The sequence below is a fragment of the Lampris incognitus genome, chromosome 8 (genome assembly GCF_029633865.1).
Source record: "Lampris incognitus isolate fLamInc1 chromosome 8, fLamInc1.hap2, whole genome shotgun sequence".
Classification (NCBI taxonomy): Eukaryota; Metazoa; Chordata; class Actinopteri; order Lampriformes; family Lampridae; genus Lampris; species Lampris incognitus.
Window position 1 is genome coordinate 36,380,759 of NC_079218.1, and position 16,908 is coordinate 36,397,666.

A 16,908-nucleotide genomic window follows, 5' to 3' on the forward strand; every position below is an offset into this window, starting at 1 on the left:
AGTTCTATTCGACGATATCTATCATTTATCTATGTCACTCCCTCCAGGAATTAGACCAGACCATGAGTTATATGCCACAGATGGATTTATTTGTCTACACCGCTTTTCTTCCTTAAATCCACCATCAAACTTTCTGGCTGCACCAACCTCGAGGGAATGAGTCCACTTAAGTATAAATAAATAAAATCTTCGAAGAAATGAACACTGAAATAAAAATTCCCGACTTTAAATGGAGTACAAAACCTCTTACACCTGTCGACTTTTTACAGGAGCATTGTGCCACATGGCAAACATCACGTGCAACAACAAAATACGTCCCCTGTGCAACACAAACTGCACACCCAGTTCTCGTGCAGCTCCAATACAAACAAAATCAAAATTCACGGAAATAAATCATATAATGTGAGAAAACAAAATATATCAAATACTGATGTACATAAATAATATTTATGGCAGTTAAAATCTATTTATCTATTCTTATACTTAAGTGACCGGTCTCCTATAGTGATCATATTGACCCAACCGGTTTCCACCATGTAACAAATGAATAAAAGCTGCAACAAGCAATTAAGGATTTTTGTAAACTTTGCATGACTGTGTGGACAAAAGTGGTCTTGCCTTGACAGTCATCGACATTCATGCTCTGGTAGCTTATGCTTTGGTTTGGTGGTTTAGAAAAACAGGTGTTTGCAAAATATCTTCTAATTGAGGCTATGCATCCATCCCTTCGGTGTGCCATAAATCCTTGTGTCAGTTTTCCAGGGGAAGCCGAACCGGAGACAAACATTTGGAGTCATTGCATAGCAATATCTAATCTTATCGCTGGTGGTCTCATTTGCATATGGTGTTCATCAACATTAAACTAAGACTTATATAATGAGCGAAAAACTTCTTGTAGCAGCTTTAAGTTCAGAGAATATATATTTATTGACGATTCAAAGTTTATTAATGTGCAAATTATCCTTCTGTGAATGTAAATGTATTTTTATAATTATCTGTATTTGACGCTGAATCTTGTCATTTGATAAGGTGGAACTCAGGCCCCCATATATAGCTTGTGATAATGTTTAATCATCCAAACTACATGCAAATTTTCAATTATGTCAGGGTCGTTCCTGGATTTTGGAATCAATGTTATCAATCCTTGTATGATTAGAAGGAATTCCGGTTCTGTGCTCTATTTTAATGGCGCAAATGGAGTCAGTTCATTTGGAGAACACATTTTGTAAATTTCAACAATTGAGCCTTCACATCCTGGTATGTTTCTATTTTTGAAATGAGAGAGAGAGAGAGAGAGAGAGAGAGAGAGAGAGAGAGAGAGAGAGAGAGAGAGAGAGAGAGAGAGAGAGAGAGAGAGAGAGAGAGAGAGAGAGAGAGAGAGAGAGAGAGAGAGAGAGATAGATGTCTCCTCCGGGGTTATTTCTTGTCAGATTCTGGGCCGCCATTACATTTCTGAGTCAGATTTAAAAAGGGCGAAGCACACGTCTTTGAAAAATTAAATTTATAGAAGTCGCTGTAGAAATATGAAATCATTTTAAGATCAGTGGCAAGCTGCCTGACACTTGAAGATTTAATGTGTGACATTTCTAAATTATTTTTTTCTAGCCAAAACTTGGCTGCTTTATTCACCTTCCAACCATATATGTCAGGATCTAAGCACAAAGACACCTTGTGCTGTAAACTGTATATCTTACTTATAATCATATTTATTATATCATTCTTTCGTTGTTTCTATTGCTGTTGTGCTCATTTATCTTTTTTTAAATTAATTGATTGATTAATTAATTAATTGATGTAACTGCTGCATGTCTATTAAACACATCGTGACATCTTTTTTTTCTCCCTCAAATGTTGTTTGTCTTCATCCACCCCCGCCTCTGTATCAAATTCAGGGGGCAGTCGGGAATCCGCCGCAGCCGGGAATCGAACCTGGGTAGCCCAGACCACGGGCGACCACGCTAACCAGTCAAATAAAGGGTCCGACCCGTTAGCCAAGGGCTAGCGAGCCCCCCCCCCTTCGGGAGGCGCGTCCCTGAGCTTCAGCATACCAGCTCCCTCACGCCTCTGGGCGCACTGGCTTCCAATGGCCTCACGGTCTCACCATCTCCCTTCTGACACCAATGTAGTGAATTTAGGAGGCAGCCGGGAATCCGCCACAGCCGGGAACCGAATCCGGGCAGCCCGCACCACGGGCGACTGCGCTAACCAGTCAACTAAAGGGTCGGACCCATTAGGTCCGTGGTTGTTACACCTCCACATCCACCTGTAACGAAGCCGGCTGTTTGGGGGTCATTAACATGCTAATAGCGTTATTCATTAGCCAAAAGTGATTGGTTGGCAGTATTGCTGGTCTTGCCCCTAGCCCTTGACAGAAATGATGGCTGACCAACCAAAGGTTGCATTGCTCTCATTCAATTCAATTTTATTTTTATAGCCCAATATCACAAATTACAAATTTGCCTCAGTGGGCTTTACAGCAACACAACATCCTGTCCTTAGACCCAACACAACATCCTGTCCTTAGACCCTCTCATCAGATAAGGAACAACTCCCTAAAAAAAACCCTTTAACAGGGAGAAAAAATAGGAAGAAACCTCAGGGAGAGCAACAGAGGAGGGATCTCTCTCCCAAGACGGACAGCGTGCAATGGATGTTGTGTTCACGCAATTTACATAATACAACATTGAAAGAGGATAACAGAATTATAATAGACATACAATTTATGAATAACATGATGCACAGGATGCCAAGCAGTGTCCAGATGCCAACGGAACAGTCCAGGACCCAAGCTACGCGACCAGCATCATCATGTAAAAAAAAAAAAATTATGTGCGGAGAAGAAGGGCAGGCAGCATCCAAATGGCAACCACCATCACCACGGAGACCTGGGAGGAGAACCGACTGCACGTGCATGCAAGAGAGATTCACATGACACCATTCAAACACAGAAAAAGAGAAAGGAGAAGACATCATTCAGAGAGAGAGAAAAGACATGTTAGAGAAGAGAACAGTTTGCAGTAGTCATTAGTCATTATCAATTAAGTCATCAACTAGTCATAATCTATACTCTGTAATCTACTCGAAAATCTCATTGGCAGAACAGTGGTTGGTAAATTCATTGAGACAGAAAACCAACCCGCCATCCAGTACAGGTTGTGAAGCACTCAACTTAAAGGAAACTAACTGTTAGCTAAGGCAAAAAGATGAGTTTTAAGTTTGGATTTAAAGGACCCAACAGACTCTGATTGTCTGATGGCAGCAGGCAGGTTATTCCACAACAATGGAGCCTGATAGGAAAAGGCCCTGCCACCAGCTGATTTCTTTTTAACTTTGGGTACACACAGGAGCCCTGTATTTTGAGAATGAAGAGTTCGAGATGGCATGTAAGGTTTAAGGAGATCAGACAGGTAAGATGGGACAAGCCCATTTAGGATTTTATAAGTCAGCAGAAGCACCTTGTATTCTGATCTAACATGGATAGGAAGCCAATGAAGGGAGGCAAGAATTTGTGCAATATGGTCAAATTTCCTAGTTTTAGTTAGGATTCTAGCAGCAGCATTCTGAACCATCTGAAGACTTTTAGTACTAGAATGTGGCAGACCTGAAACCAGAACATTACAGTAATCAAGTTTGGATGAAACAAATGCATTTATTAGAGTCTCTGCGTCAGCCATGGACAGAAAAGACCGAATTTTAGCTATGTTATGTAAGTGAAAAAAATACAGTCTTGGTGAATTCTTTAATGTGCCTACCAAAGGAAAGGCTGGGATCAAACGTAACAACAAGATTTTTGGCTGCCACAGTTTGTGAAACCACAGAGTTGTCGATTGTTAACTTGATCAAATTGGTGTCTGTGTCTAGCAGGGCCAATGACCAGCATCTCGGTTTTATCTGAATTTAAAAGCAGAAAGTTATGTGACAGTTTTTCACAGTAGCCAAGCAGGCCTCTAAGTTAGTGATTTGAGTATGATCATCAGCCCTTATAGGCACATAGAGCTGAGTATCATCAGCATAGCAATGGAAATTTATCACATAACTGCGTATAATTTTGCCAAAAGGTGTAATGTAAAGAGAGAAAAGTAGAGGGCCAAGAACTGAGCCCTGAGGCACACCATATTTAACGTCAGAAAATTTTGATATAATATTATTATAGCAGACACAATGTGTTCTTCCAGATAAGTAGGACTTAGCCAAGAGAGAGCTAAGCCAGAAACACCAAAATTACGATTTAATCTATCTAAAAGTATACGGTGATCAATTGTGTCAAAGGCTGCAATGAGGTCCAGTAGTAGAAGCACAGAAGTGGAATCAGAGTCGATCGCCAGTAGAAGATCATTTACCACTCTGGTCAGAGCAGTTTCAGGGGAGTGACAGGGCCTGAAAGCTGACTGAAAAGGTTCATATAGATGGTTTTCTTTTATATGGGTTGAACGTTGTTGATACACAACTCTCTCTAGTACTTAAGAGAAGAATGGAAGATTAGAGACTGGTCAATAGTTATTAAGAGACCCTGGATACAGGTGCGGTTTTTTCAGTAGAGGTTTAACCACAGCTTTCTTAAAACTGCTGGGATCAATGCCAGTAGTAAGAGATAGATTAACGATGTCATAGCATTGTAGGTCCAAGAAAAGGCCAGAGGTCTTTAAAAAGTTTTGCTGGTAAGGGATCAAGTAGGCAAGCAGTTGGTTTAGAAGCTGACACAAAGTTAGTCAAAGTATCAAGAGAGATAGCCTCAAAAGCTGTAATAATTGGAACTGTCAGTGACTCACTGTGTAGATATGAATTTAGTATGACAGGATATGCAGGAGAAAATGGAGTTGAAGAACTAATTTTGTTTAAGATCTCATCAACCTTATTTCAGAAAAAATCTAGAAATTCATGGGCTGTGAATGGTGAGCAGCTAATAGACGACTGCTTTTTAGTAAGTTTAGATACAGTGTCAAAGAGAAATCTGGGGTTATGTTTATTAATATTTATTAATAATATTAATATTTATCGTTATGGGCGGCCTTATGCATAATTTGTATTGATTTTTCCCAGTGTGATATCACCATGCAATAATAGCAGAGATACTAATGATGATGATTATCAGCAGCAGCATCATAATCACAATAACATCAAGAAGCACACGGAGATACCATCAGTGAGAGTCTTTGAAACATCGCTCCCAGTTTAGCATCAATCCTTTCTGCCCTTTTCTTCACCCTTGCAGCTCCTTCATGCAAGGCAATGGATGGTAAATAACCAACTCATCAAAGCAGGCAGTAGGCTGGAGCTTGCCTCAGCATGGGAGCAAGTGGAGCTTTGATGGGAAAAGCTTATTTTAATCAACCTGCTAAGTTGAACGTGTAGGATAGGTTGTGTTAAATTAAGCTTTCTTACTTGCCACAAGAAGAAAAAAAAGTATTCGTTGAGCTTCTTGATCAAGCAGAGGGGGGTTTCATCCCGTTTTAATGTGATTGGTGAACCTTGTGAACTCGAGAAAAGACACAAAGCTCACAATTTAGCCGCTAGTCTTCTCTGCACCTCAACAGTTTTGAGCATGTTCATGTCCCGAGCTGGAAGGGAAAACACAGAAAACTCTGCATTGAACCCATAATTTCCCCTTTCATGTCCACAATAGCTTTGTAAGAGAAGGGCTTGTCATCCTCTTCAAAGGGCCATTTTGTCAAAAATGTATTGAAATGTTCTGCCAAAGCTGAGGTATCTCTCTGTGTTATGAAAGATCCATCGAGTGCACCTCAGGTATAGCTCCAATATGCACAGCTCTGTAAAGATATGTGTATACATCTCAAATTCAAATCGCTGCATTGGCATGACCATAACAACATCCAGTATTGCCAAAGTAGATCAATATTTATCCTCCAGGTTTCTGTGTGAGAGAAGCCTCGTTGAGCCTTCCAAAACTTCTGGATTAACTCCCTCGTGTAATAGTATGATAAAGACCGCCGGGGTTGTTCTGGGGTGGATGGCCCCTCTGTCACCTCTCTGGCTGCCAAGCGAAGCCTCGGTCAGCCAGCAACACCATGAACAGAGCTGATCTGCTTTGAAGTGTGTGTGTGTGTGTGTGTGTGTGTGTGTGTGTGTGTGTGTGTGTGTGTGTGTGTGTGTGTGTGTGTGTGTGTGTTGGCGATGAGGTGCAGGAGGATTTGAATTTAGGTCATGTTTTAAATGCTAATATCACAAATGAGAAAGCTCTCAGGAAGGCCACGTGTTCACTGCGGTACAGCAAAGGCAGAGGAGAGACATGCTCATGTTAGCATATCTGTGTCTTTGTAAATAATGAGGTTGATGATGTACGGCCATGTATCGTGTCCTTTTAGTAGGCCTTGTCTTAGCCCTCCATGTCAGCTAAGTAATAATAATTATGATAACAATATGTATGCCTTCTATGGAAAGCCATTGACAACAAATCTCAAAATAACACAATTTAGCAGCAGTTTTAAAAAAGCAGAAACAAGACCAGGCTTTGCTGAACAAAAACAAAAGCGAGGAAAAAAGATACCAGATAGACGGAAATACAAGTAGCTGGGGAGATGGCAAGAAAGTCATGGATATGAAATTGTAATCAGAGCCTGTAGTGATGAGTGCCAGCATCATATCTTCCTCTCAGTATTCCTCGATGTGTCTGCTGCCATCAAGGAAACACAAAAACATAGAAATCCCCAACAGCACATAGTCCAGCAGAAGGCACCTCGCCATCGAACAGGAAATCCTTGGCGTTAAGGCCCAGGGGCAGCATTCGCCTGTTCAGCACTTGCCAAAGTACATTTTCACATGCCAGGAATACGACTTGAGTTGCTAACTGGGATACCTAATCTTATGAGTTTGATGTTGTTGGTACAAGAAGTATCCATTCATTGTCCATCCATTTGGATTTGTATTTATATGAAATAAGCACCAGTGTCATGTGATGCCAGTAGAGTCTATTTCTAAGAGGTAGTGCAACGGACAGATATCAGTATGTGTAGCTAAGTGGAGGGATGACACATTTACAAAGGCAGAAAGACGTGAGAAAAGGCTGCATTTTTAGTAGAAAATGTATTTGCTTGTTGCAGCTGAGCTGAAAATTCAGTTTCAGTCAGTGAGGATCTCACAGTGAACTGGCCTCAGTCTATTCCCGTGATCAGTTTTGTCCACTCACAAAGTTTCCAAATATTATCTCATTGGTCGCAACAGTGATTTTATTGCCCATTCAGTATCCCAAAAATACTAGTATCAACTTATAGAGGGTTATTAAAATTCTTAAAATGCTGAGCATTTTAAAAGCCGCATGGCATTTACAGGTTAAACTATGGAAGACTAGTTAAGTGATAACAAAAACTCTGGAAGACTAGTTATGTGATAAAAAAAACTAAGAGAAATAATAAAGAATTGTGTATGTTAAGATTGTTCTTGCTGAAGCAAGCACACTGATACTATCCACCAGCGCACAGAAGAGATATAAGATGGCGCTGCGTCCGAAAAGGCATGCTGCAAGGAATTCGGGGGGCAACCGGGAACCGCCGCAGCCGTGACTCGAACCCGGGTCATGTTAACCAGTCGACTAAACTGTCCGATTCGTTAGCCAACGGGCTAGCGAGTCTGGTCGCCTGTAATCGTTACACTATGTTCACTATGTTCCAGTGTACTGTTAGTATGTGAGCAAAAAGTACGGTTGCTTTTCTGGCATACTCCGTCATCATAGAGCCCCGCCACTCCCTTTCAACCCCGTCCGGGTAGCGTAGTGATATATTCCGTTGCCTACCAACACGGGGATCGACGGTTCGAATCCCCGTGTTAACTCCGGCTTGGTCGGGCGTCCCTACAGACACAATTGGCCGTATCTGCAAGTGAGAAGCCAGATGTGGTCATGCGTCCTGGTCGCTGCACTAGCGCCTCCTCTGGTCGCTCGGGGCGCCTGTTGCGGGGGGTTGGTTGTGGGGAATAGAGTGATCCTCCCACGCGCTACGGCCCCTCGACGAAACTCCTCACTGTCGGGTGAAAAGAAGCGGCTGGCGACTCCACATGTATCAGTGGAGGCATGTGGTAGTCTGCAGCCCTCCCCGGATCGGCAGAGGAGGTGGAGCAGCGACCGGGACGGTTCGGAAGAGTGGGGTCATTAGCCAAGTACAACAAGGGAGAAAAGAAGGACGAACTCAATTTTTTATTTTCCCCCATTTTCTCCCGAATTTTATTTAGCCAATTACCCTACTCTTCACAACCGGCTTCCCACCCGCAGACACGGCCAACTGTGTCAGTAGAGACGCCCGACCAAGCCGGTGGTAACACGGGGATTCGAACCACCGATCCCCGTGTTGGTAGCAACGGAGTAGACAGCTACGCTACCCGAGCGCAAAAAATACAAATAAAAAAAACTTCCTTTCAGCCCTTGGCGGCTTGATGACGACACACTGTATAAACTACTGGTGTTGTGACGGGGATCTGTTTTTAAAACATAAAAATAAACATAATTTGAACCACTTTCTGCTTAGCATAGCTAAAGGTAACGCTAACATTTGAGCAGTTCCACTGTTCTGCAGCTTTGGTTTCAACTGCCCTCTGCCGTTGTTGTCATTAAGTATCACTCGCAATGCATTATGGGATACACGTGCTGGTGTAGTATTCGTTGTCTGCAGGCCACAGTATTTCTGTGGATGTAGTATGACATCCAGGTATGTTTCGCATACTATTCGAGGTGTACTATGGTTTCGGACATATTTTTGGCACAATAAACAGTATGCTGGTACACAGCCAGTGGCTCCGTCCCATGCAGGCAGCTGTGACATCACTCGTCCCAGCACCTGTGGCGAATCAGCTCATTAGCCCAAACCTTAATAAGGAGCTGGCTCTCAGCGGCCTGTTGGAAATGTGTGGCAGTGAGGAACTGGAGGAAGCACACGAGGCAAGCAAGGAGCACGCAATTAATCTTTTGTTTCTCCCCACCGAGGCTTCATGTGACTCTACAGGTGTCGCGCCAGACACCCACAATGCCTTGCTGCGAGGTCCAGCTGACAGCCAGGGCACACAGCAACGCAGTTCAAATCTTAGCAGACAAGGAAAAACACAGGCACCCACACATTTAACGACCGGTTCATTTTAATATCTTTAATATATTCATATGTTGCTACCAGCCCGGCTTCTTTCTCTCTCGGTGTGGTTGGGATCCGTTTCAAGTCGATGTTATTGGAGGCATTTGTTTTGACCATCTCTGCTCCAGTACATCCGCTGTGTGTGTGTGTGTGTGTGTGTGTGTGTGTGTGTGTGTGTGTGTGTGTGTGTGTGTGTGTGTGTGTGAGATCTTGTAGGCAGGCCCCTCCATCCTTCTGGCATGTTTCCCCCACTCCCTGTAGTATTTTTGTCTTCTCTCTCTTGCACTTAGTTTTCATTTTTCTATTTACAATATATACCTTATGATTTCTTTCTGCTCACATCAGGAGAGTATACCGGTTGAACAAAATCAAACCGGTTTGATTTTTTACAACACAAATCATGGTGGTGCTGGAAGTAGGCAGTCTTTTAACCCTTACATACTGTATGATAATTCTTGTTACCACCCAGTGCGGCCAGCCCGGATCTATGTGATCTTCCAAATCGGTTGTGATGGCCAAAACATTGCCAGATCAAGCTTGACCGTTGTGTAGTGTGTCCACGGCATGAGCAAGGTCTTTTGTGGAGCTAATGACAGTTTGGAAAAAGAACAATATCATTTATTTATTTATTTAATTCGCTTACCTTAGAATTACCTCTGAGTACACACAGGACACACAACACAAACTATCTATCTCTTTCTCTCATTGTATCTGTCTCTTTCGCTCTCTCTCTTTCTCTTGACCTATCTTTCTATCTATCTATCTATCTATTTACAGTGCATCCGGAAAGTATCCACACCCCTTCACTTTCCCCACATTTTGTTATGTTACAGCCTTATTCCAAAATGGATTAAATTCCTTTTTTTCCCTTATCAATCTACATACAATACCCCATAATGACAAAGCAAAAGATGTTTTATAGAAATTTTTGCAACTTTATTAAAAATAAAAAACTGAAATATTGCATGTACATAAGTATTCACACCCTTTACTCAGTACTTGGTTGAGGCACCCTTGGCAGCGATTACAGCCTCAAGTCGTCTTGGGTATGAAGCTACAAGCTTGGCACACCTATATTTGGGGTATTTCTCCCATTCTTCTCTGCAGATCCTCTCGAGCTCTGTAAGGTTAGATGGGGAGCGTCGCTGCACAGCTATTTTCAGGTCTTTCCAGAGATGTTCAATGGGGTTCAAGTCTGGGCTCTGGCTGGGTCACTCAGGGACATTCACAGACTTGTCCCGAAGCCACTCCTTCGTTGTCTTGGCTGTGTGCTTAGGGTCGTTGTTGTGTTGAAAGGTAAACCTTCACCCCAGTCTGAGGTCCTGAGCGCTCTGGAGCAGGTTTTCTTCAAGGATCTCTCTGTACTTTGCTCCATTCATCTTTCCCTTGATCCTGACTAGTCTCCCAGTTCCTGCCACTGAAGAACATCCCCACAGCATGATGCTGCCACCACCATGCTTCACTGTAGGGATGGTATTAGCAAGGTGATGAGAGGTGTCTGGTTTCCCCCAGATGTGACGTTTGGCATTCAGGCCAAAGAGTTCAATCTTGGTTTCATCAGACCAGAGAATCTTGTTTCTCATGGTCTGAGAGTCCTTTAGGTGCTTTCTGGCAAACTCCAAGCGGGCTGTCATGTGCCTTTTACTGAGCAGAGGCTTCCGTCTGGCCACTCTACCATAAAGGCCTGATTGGTGGAGTGCTGCAGAGATGGTTGTCCTTCTGGAAGGTTCTCCATCTCCACAGAGGAACGCTGGAGCTCTGTCAGAGTGACCATGGGGTTCTTGGTCACCTCCTGGCCAAGGCCCTTCGCCCCCGATTGCTCAGTTTGGCTGGGCGGCCAGCTCTAGGAAGAGTCCTGGTGGATCCAAACTTCTTCCATTTACGAATGATGGAGACCACTGTGCTCTTCGGGACCTTCAAAGCTGTAGAACATTTTTTTGTACCCTCTCCAGATCTGTGCCTCAATACAATCCTGTCTCGGAGGTCCACAGACAATTCCTTTGACTTCATGGCTTGGTTTCTGCTCTGACATGCACTGTCAACAGTGGGACCTTATATAGACAGGTGTGTGCCTTTCCAAATCATGTCCAATCAATTGAATTTACTACAGGTGGACTCCAATCAAGATGTAGAAACATCTCAAGGCTGATCAGTGGAAACAGGATGAACCTGAGCTCAGTTTTGAGTGTCATAGCAAAAGGGTGTGAATACTTATGTACATGCAATATTTCAGTTTTTTATTTTTAATAAATTTGCAAAAATTTCTACAAAACCTTTTTCACTTTGTCATTATATGGTATTGTGTGCAGATTGATGAGGAAAAAAAAGGAATTAAATCCATTTTGAAATAAGGCTGTAACATAACAAAATGTGGGGAAAGTGAAGGGGTGTGAATACTTTCCAGATGCACTGTATCTATCTAGCTATATCTTTTTCTCTTTTGTTCTGTCTATCTATCTATCTATCTATCTATCTATCTATCTATCTATCTATCTATCTATCTATCTATCTATCTATCTATCTATCTATCTATCTATCTATCTATCTATCTATCTATCTATCTATCTATCTATCTATGTCTCTCTTTCTATCTATCTATCCACCTATCTACCTAAGTCTGATCTCACACACACACACACACACACACACACACACACACACACACACACACACACACACACACACACACACACACACACACACACACACACACACACAATACATACAGAAATAAAGATATTTATAATGACTTCATGCTTTAATGAATAATGTTGACCATGGCATGACTGTCCAACCCACATCATTCTTCATCAGACTGTCAACGAAACCATCAGTAAAACAATAGATCCATCTCCATCTTGAGAAGGTTAATAGATTGCTGCCAAGGCTCAATAAACGCACAGCAGCTACTTTTCTCAAAGGGACACTGAGAAATCATAACCGATAATGACAACCAAAGAGTCAATGTGATGTTTTGACTTGTGTTGAGAAATCTTTATTTATCTCCAGGGGCTAATTAGAAGGTCAGCATAGCAATCACAGTATGAGTAATAGATTCAGTGAGAAACCAAGTGACAAAAACAAACAGAAAGAAAATACACAGTAGGAACCATTCCATCACAGGACTCAGAGAGGGAGAGGGAGAAGAACATTGCAACATTTCACCCCAATTTAATAAATAAGTTACTAACAGGACAACTGTCAAGGTCCACCAGCTAGACCAGTTGAACTTTGGCCCTCTCTTAACCGGTGTCAGGTGCTAAAAGAAACAGCCTCTTCTCAACCCCTTGAACACACATGTACACATGCAGTCATGTCTGTGAATGTTCTCATTCATCCAGGTCATGGTTATCCAAAGGAATTGAATCGAGTGCAACTGGACTTGGTATACGTATATCCGTGAAGATGTTTCGCCTCTCATCCAAGAGGCTTCATCAGTTCGTGCCTTTCTGACTAGACCAAGCTAGTCACCTGACCTACATGTCTTTGGACTGTGGGAGGAAACCAGAGCCCCCGCAGGAAGCCCACACAGACACGGGGAGAACATGCAAACTCCACACAGAGGACGACCCCAAAGGTTGGACTACGCCGGGGCTCGAACCCAGGACCTTCTTGCTGTGAGGCAACCACACTAACCACTGCGCCTCCGTGCTGCCCCCAACTCTGGTCCTGACTTGTCAAAATAGCTCAAGCTCACCCTACCAGAGCAGCAGTCCAGCAAGTCATTGTTCTGTGTTACCCTCTACCTTAACACACCATCAATCAGAAAACTATGATAACGACCTTTCAGTAATGGCTGCACTGTCTGAAGAATCTTCTGATGATGGGGAATTAAACCAGGCTATACTAGCAAGCCTGCAAAGTGAAAGGTTAGTACAAAATGCAAATTTTACAGGAGCTAATTGCAAAGATGCAACTCTCTGAACTTCTTACTTTTTGCAAATAGCCACACCATCCATTAAAAAAAGAAGAAAGAAAAAGAAAAAACCTGAAGACTTTGTTGTTCACCAAAGGGAGATTCGTCTGTATCCCACCAGGGTATGTAAAACTCAGCATCCGCTCCCATGGAGCTGTCTGGCATGCAGAGTCCTGCTAAAGACCTCTTTATGTCTGCCAGTAAGAGGGCTTGAGTCAGTCAGGTCATCAATCTTTCCATCACATGTGCACAGGTTTGATGCAGGACTAACAGTAAAGGGCAGGCCGCTATGTGAAGCAGGGAGTTATGAGGGTGAAAGCTGTTTTGAATGGCACTGAGGTGATTCTCCTTCTCATGATTAGGATTTACAGGAGAAATCTGGCCGTTATCCAACTTGATTAAAATCTTCACGCGGTCACAAAACAAATCCAGGTGATTGAGGATATCAAGGTACATTGAGGACAGAAAAAAAAGAAAAAATATCTGTATATAAGAGTGATTATTTTTTTTACTTTCTCTTAAGCTGTTTTGTTTAAAGTAAATGCTTACCGTTCCAATTTATTCGAGAAAAGAAATTTGTTCGGAAAGCGTGACTCCTCCCAGTCAACAATGCCTTTGTCATAATTCTTTTCGGAGTCATATTTCCATGGATTTTTATGTGGAGAGGCAAAGCCGCTAATGAGATTATTAGTTTGGTCATTTTACCATTCATCTGTCTGGTCCAAGTCCCTTTGGAGTCAGACTGTAGAAGAGATATGACAGTAATTAGCGTTCATTAAAACTTTCCACCAACAAATTTTACTTTGCAAAATGACGGGTAAGCTGTTTTATTCTAATATTCACACATACAGATGTTTATTCTGCTCTGCTTGATTTGTAGAATGTCAAACCCAGCAGAGAAAAGAGGTTTGGAGGGAAAGAGGGCAGGGGACAGAAGACAAGAATGAGAGAGAGAGAGCGAGAGAGAGAGAGAGTGTTGATGGTGGGTTGTAGAGAAAACCTAATGCTGACCACGGTGGCCCAATGGTTAGCGCTGTTGCCTCACAGTAAGAAGGTGCTGGGTTCGAACCCCAGGCCGGCCCATGTCCTTTCTGTGTGGAGTGTGCATGTTGTCTGCGTGGGTTTCCTCCGGGTGCTCCAGTTTCCTCCCATCATCAAAAAGACATGCATGTTGCACCCGGCCAATTACCCCACTTTTCCGAGCCATCCCGGTCGCTGCTCCACCCCCTCTGCTGATCCAGGAAGGGCTGCAGACTACCACATATCTCCTCCAATACACATGGTGTCGTCAGCCGCTTCTTTTCACCTGACAGTGAGGAGTTTCGCCAGGGGGACGTAGCACGTGGGAGGATCACGCCATTCCCCCCAGTCCCCCCTCCCCCTTAACAGGCGCCCTGGCTGATCAGAAGAGGCGCTAGTGCAGCGACCAGAACACATACCCACATCCGGGTTCCCACCGGCAGACACGGCCAGATGTGTCTGTAGCAACGCGTGACCAAGCCGGAGGTAACACAGGGACTTGAGCCGGCGATGCCCATGTTGGCAGGCTACAGAATAGATTGCCACGCCACCTGGATTACAATTGGGGAGAAAAGGGGGGGAAAAAACCCTCGCCCCAAAAAAAAAAGACATTGTTAGGGTTAATACTCCTGTCCGTGCCCCTGAGCAAGGCAGTGGAAGGAAGAACCGGAGTTGGGCTCCGGGTGCTGCAGCTGCCCACTGCTCCTATACAATAGGATGCAGAAGACAAATCCATTGTAAGAATACAATGTCAAATAAAGTGGCTTTCAGTCATTCATTTCATTTTTTTTAAATGGGGAATTACCATCAAAATAAAGCTACTGTCTTGAGATTGGTTTCATTTTTAGGCTGGAGGACAAGGACCCATCATAGTTCCACTGCCAGTCATCTATTGGTGTGCTGGAGTCTGTTACTTATCATCCTCTTTGAGAAGGACTGACACAAGTGATGGACCAGTGATTTCAAAGGCATGTTTCCTAAGTCCAGTTAGTGTCATATCTAAAGGACAGAAAGTGGTAAACGTCACCTCAAATGATGTACACATTCTTCTTTCTATCATTACTTTGTAGCGCTTTATCACATTTCGTAGTTATGTGTTAACTGATGTGCGGTTCTTGTATTTGGTGCACGCACCTCCATTAAAGGTGTTAAAGGGCACACTGATAGTCTGTCAACCCTTGCTACACCAGCCGCCAGAAACGTCCACCAACTGTCTCGTTGAGTCTTGTTTTGATCACCCGAAGAACTAAAATCCATTTTTAGTTTTTTACCCTACACTGACCTCAAGAAGGTCATCCATGCATTTGTCACCTCACACTTAGATTGCTGTGGCTCTGTCTACGCTCCCCTCGGCCACACATCCACCCTGTGTCTGCAGCCGGCCGGCTTTTCGGCAGACTTGAGAAACAAAATAATATTTTGGGTCTATTGTGGCTTCTCTGCTTCGATCACCTGTTTGTGTTTGTGTTTGGATTTGTCTCAACTCTTTTGACATCCTATGAATAAAGTATAGCTAGTTTCAAATTCAGGCTAGCTTTGGAGACGCCATGCACAGACAGTGTTCATCTATTGAATCCCTCCTTAAAAACACTCTCGCCATCAAGCCGTATGAAAATATCCCTCTTTTTTTACTGATTCTTTACACGTCATAGTCTTTCATCATACTTATGATTCTTATTATTATACTTGTTATGCTTTTTCTTTCTTTCTTTCTTTCATTCGTTCTTTCTGTCGTTCTTTCTTTCTTTTGATTATTCTGCTTTTACTGTCTAAGCATTTTAAATGCTTGTTTTAATGATTCATTTCATTATTGTTATTTTCATGGAAATTGTTTTTTTTATCAGGCCTTTCTTTTGACTGTTGTGTTTAGCTCTCATCCTAAGGAATGTCAAGCTAGCATTGTTTCAGTCCAAATGTAAATGCATATTAAGGAAAAGTTCGAAAAGTGAAAAAATTCAACCGCCCGAGTCACTTATTGACGTGCCCACCCAGAGTAACTGTAACAACCTTTTGCGATAGTTTTTTGACAGTTTAGCTTTTTTCCATTGAACTCTTGCTATTTTCAGTTTTAATATTTGCACTGGAAATATGTCTCTGCGGTGACACAGGTAGTTAGTACCTGAATAGTTCTGGTTACTATTATTGTTATTGTTATAATTATAACATAAGTATATAATATAGTATATAATTAGAAGAAAAAGAAAGGAAGCCACTCTATTTTTGTCCTTGTACAGTTGTTTTGATTACACTGAATGTGTTCTGTACCTTTAGCCCATCCTATTGTATAGGAGCAGTGGGCAGCTGCAGCGCCTGGGGACCAACTCCAGTTCTTCTTTCCATTGCCTCGGTCAGGGTCACAGACAGGAGTATTAACCCCAACATGCATGTCTTTTTGATGGTGGGAGGAAACCAGAGCACCCGGAGGAAACCCACGCAGACACGGGGAGAACATGCAAACTCCACACAGAAAGGATCTGGGACAGCCTGGGGTTCAAACCCAGGACCTTCTTACTGTGAGGCAACAGTGCCAACCACTGGGCATGGGTGGCTCAGTGGTTATACATGCTAGTGTATTGTGTACATGCTAGTGTATTGTGAGCATAGTATAAGCTCTGTTTTATTTTGATAGACTCTTTGATTAATTGCTATGTTTTTAGCCATTGTATTTCTTTTGCAATGCTAGGAAAATGAATCCAGCATTCCCTGGACAAACTATTTTTGCATACTTTGGTCAAACTACATTGAGTTAGTAATATATATCCAAATGCACATCCATTTGTATAGTTTTGTTGCCTATGCTGCAGCACATTGACTCTTTGTTAGTTGGCATATAATTTTCCCCCTGGCTTGGGGAGCTGGGAGAATGAGCTACAAGCTTAACAATGGCCCATGATTAGTCTC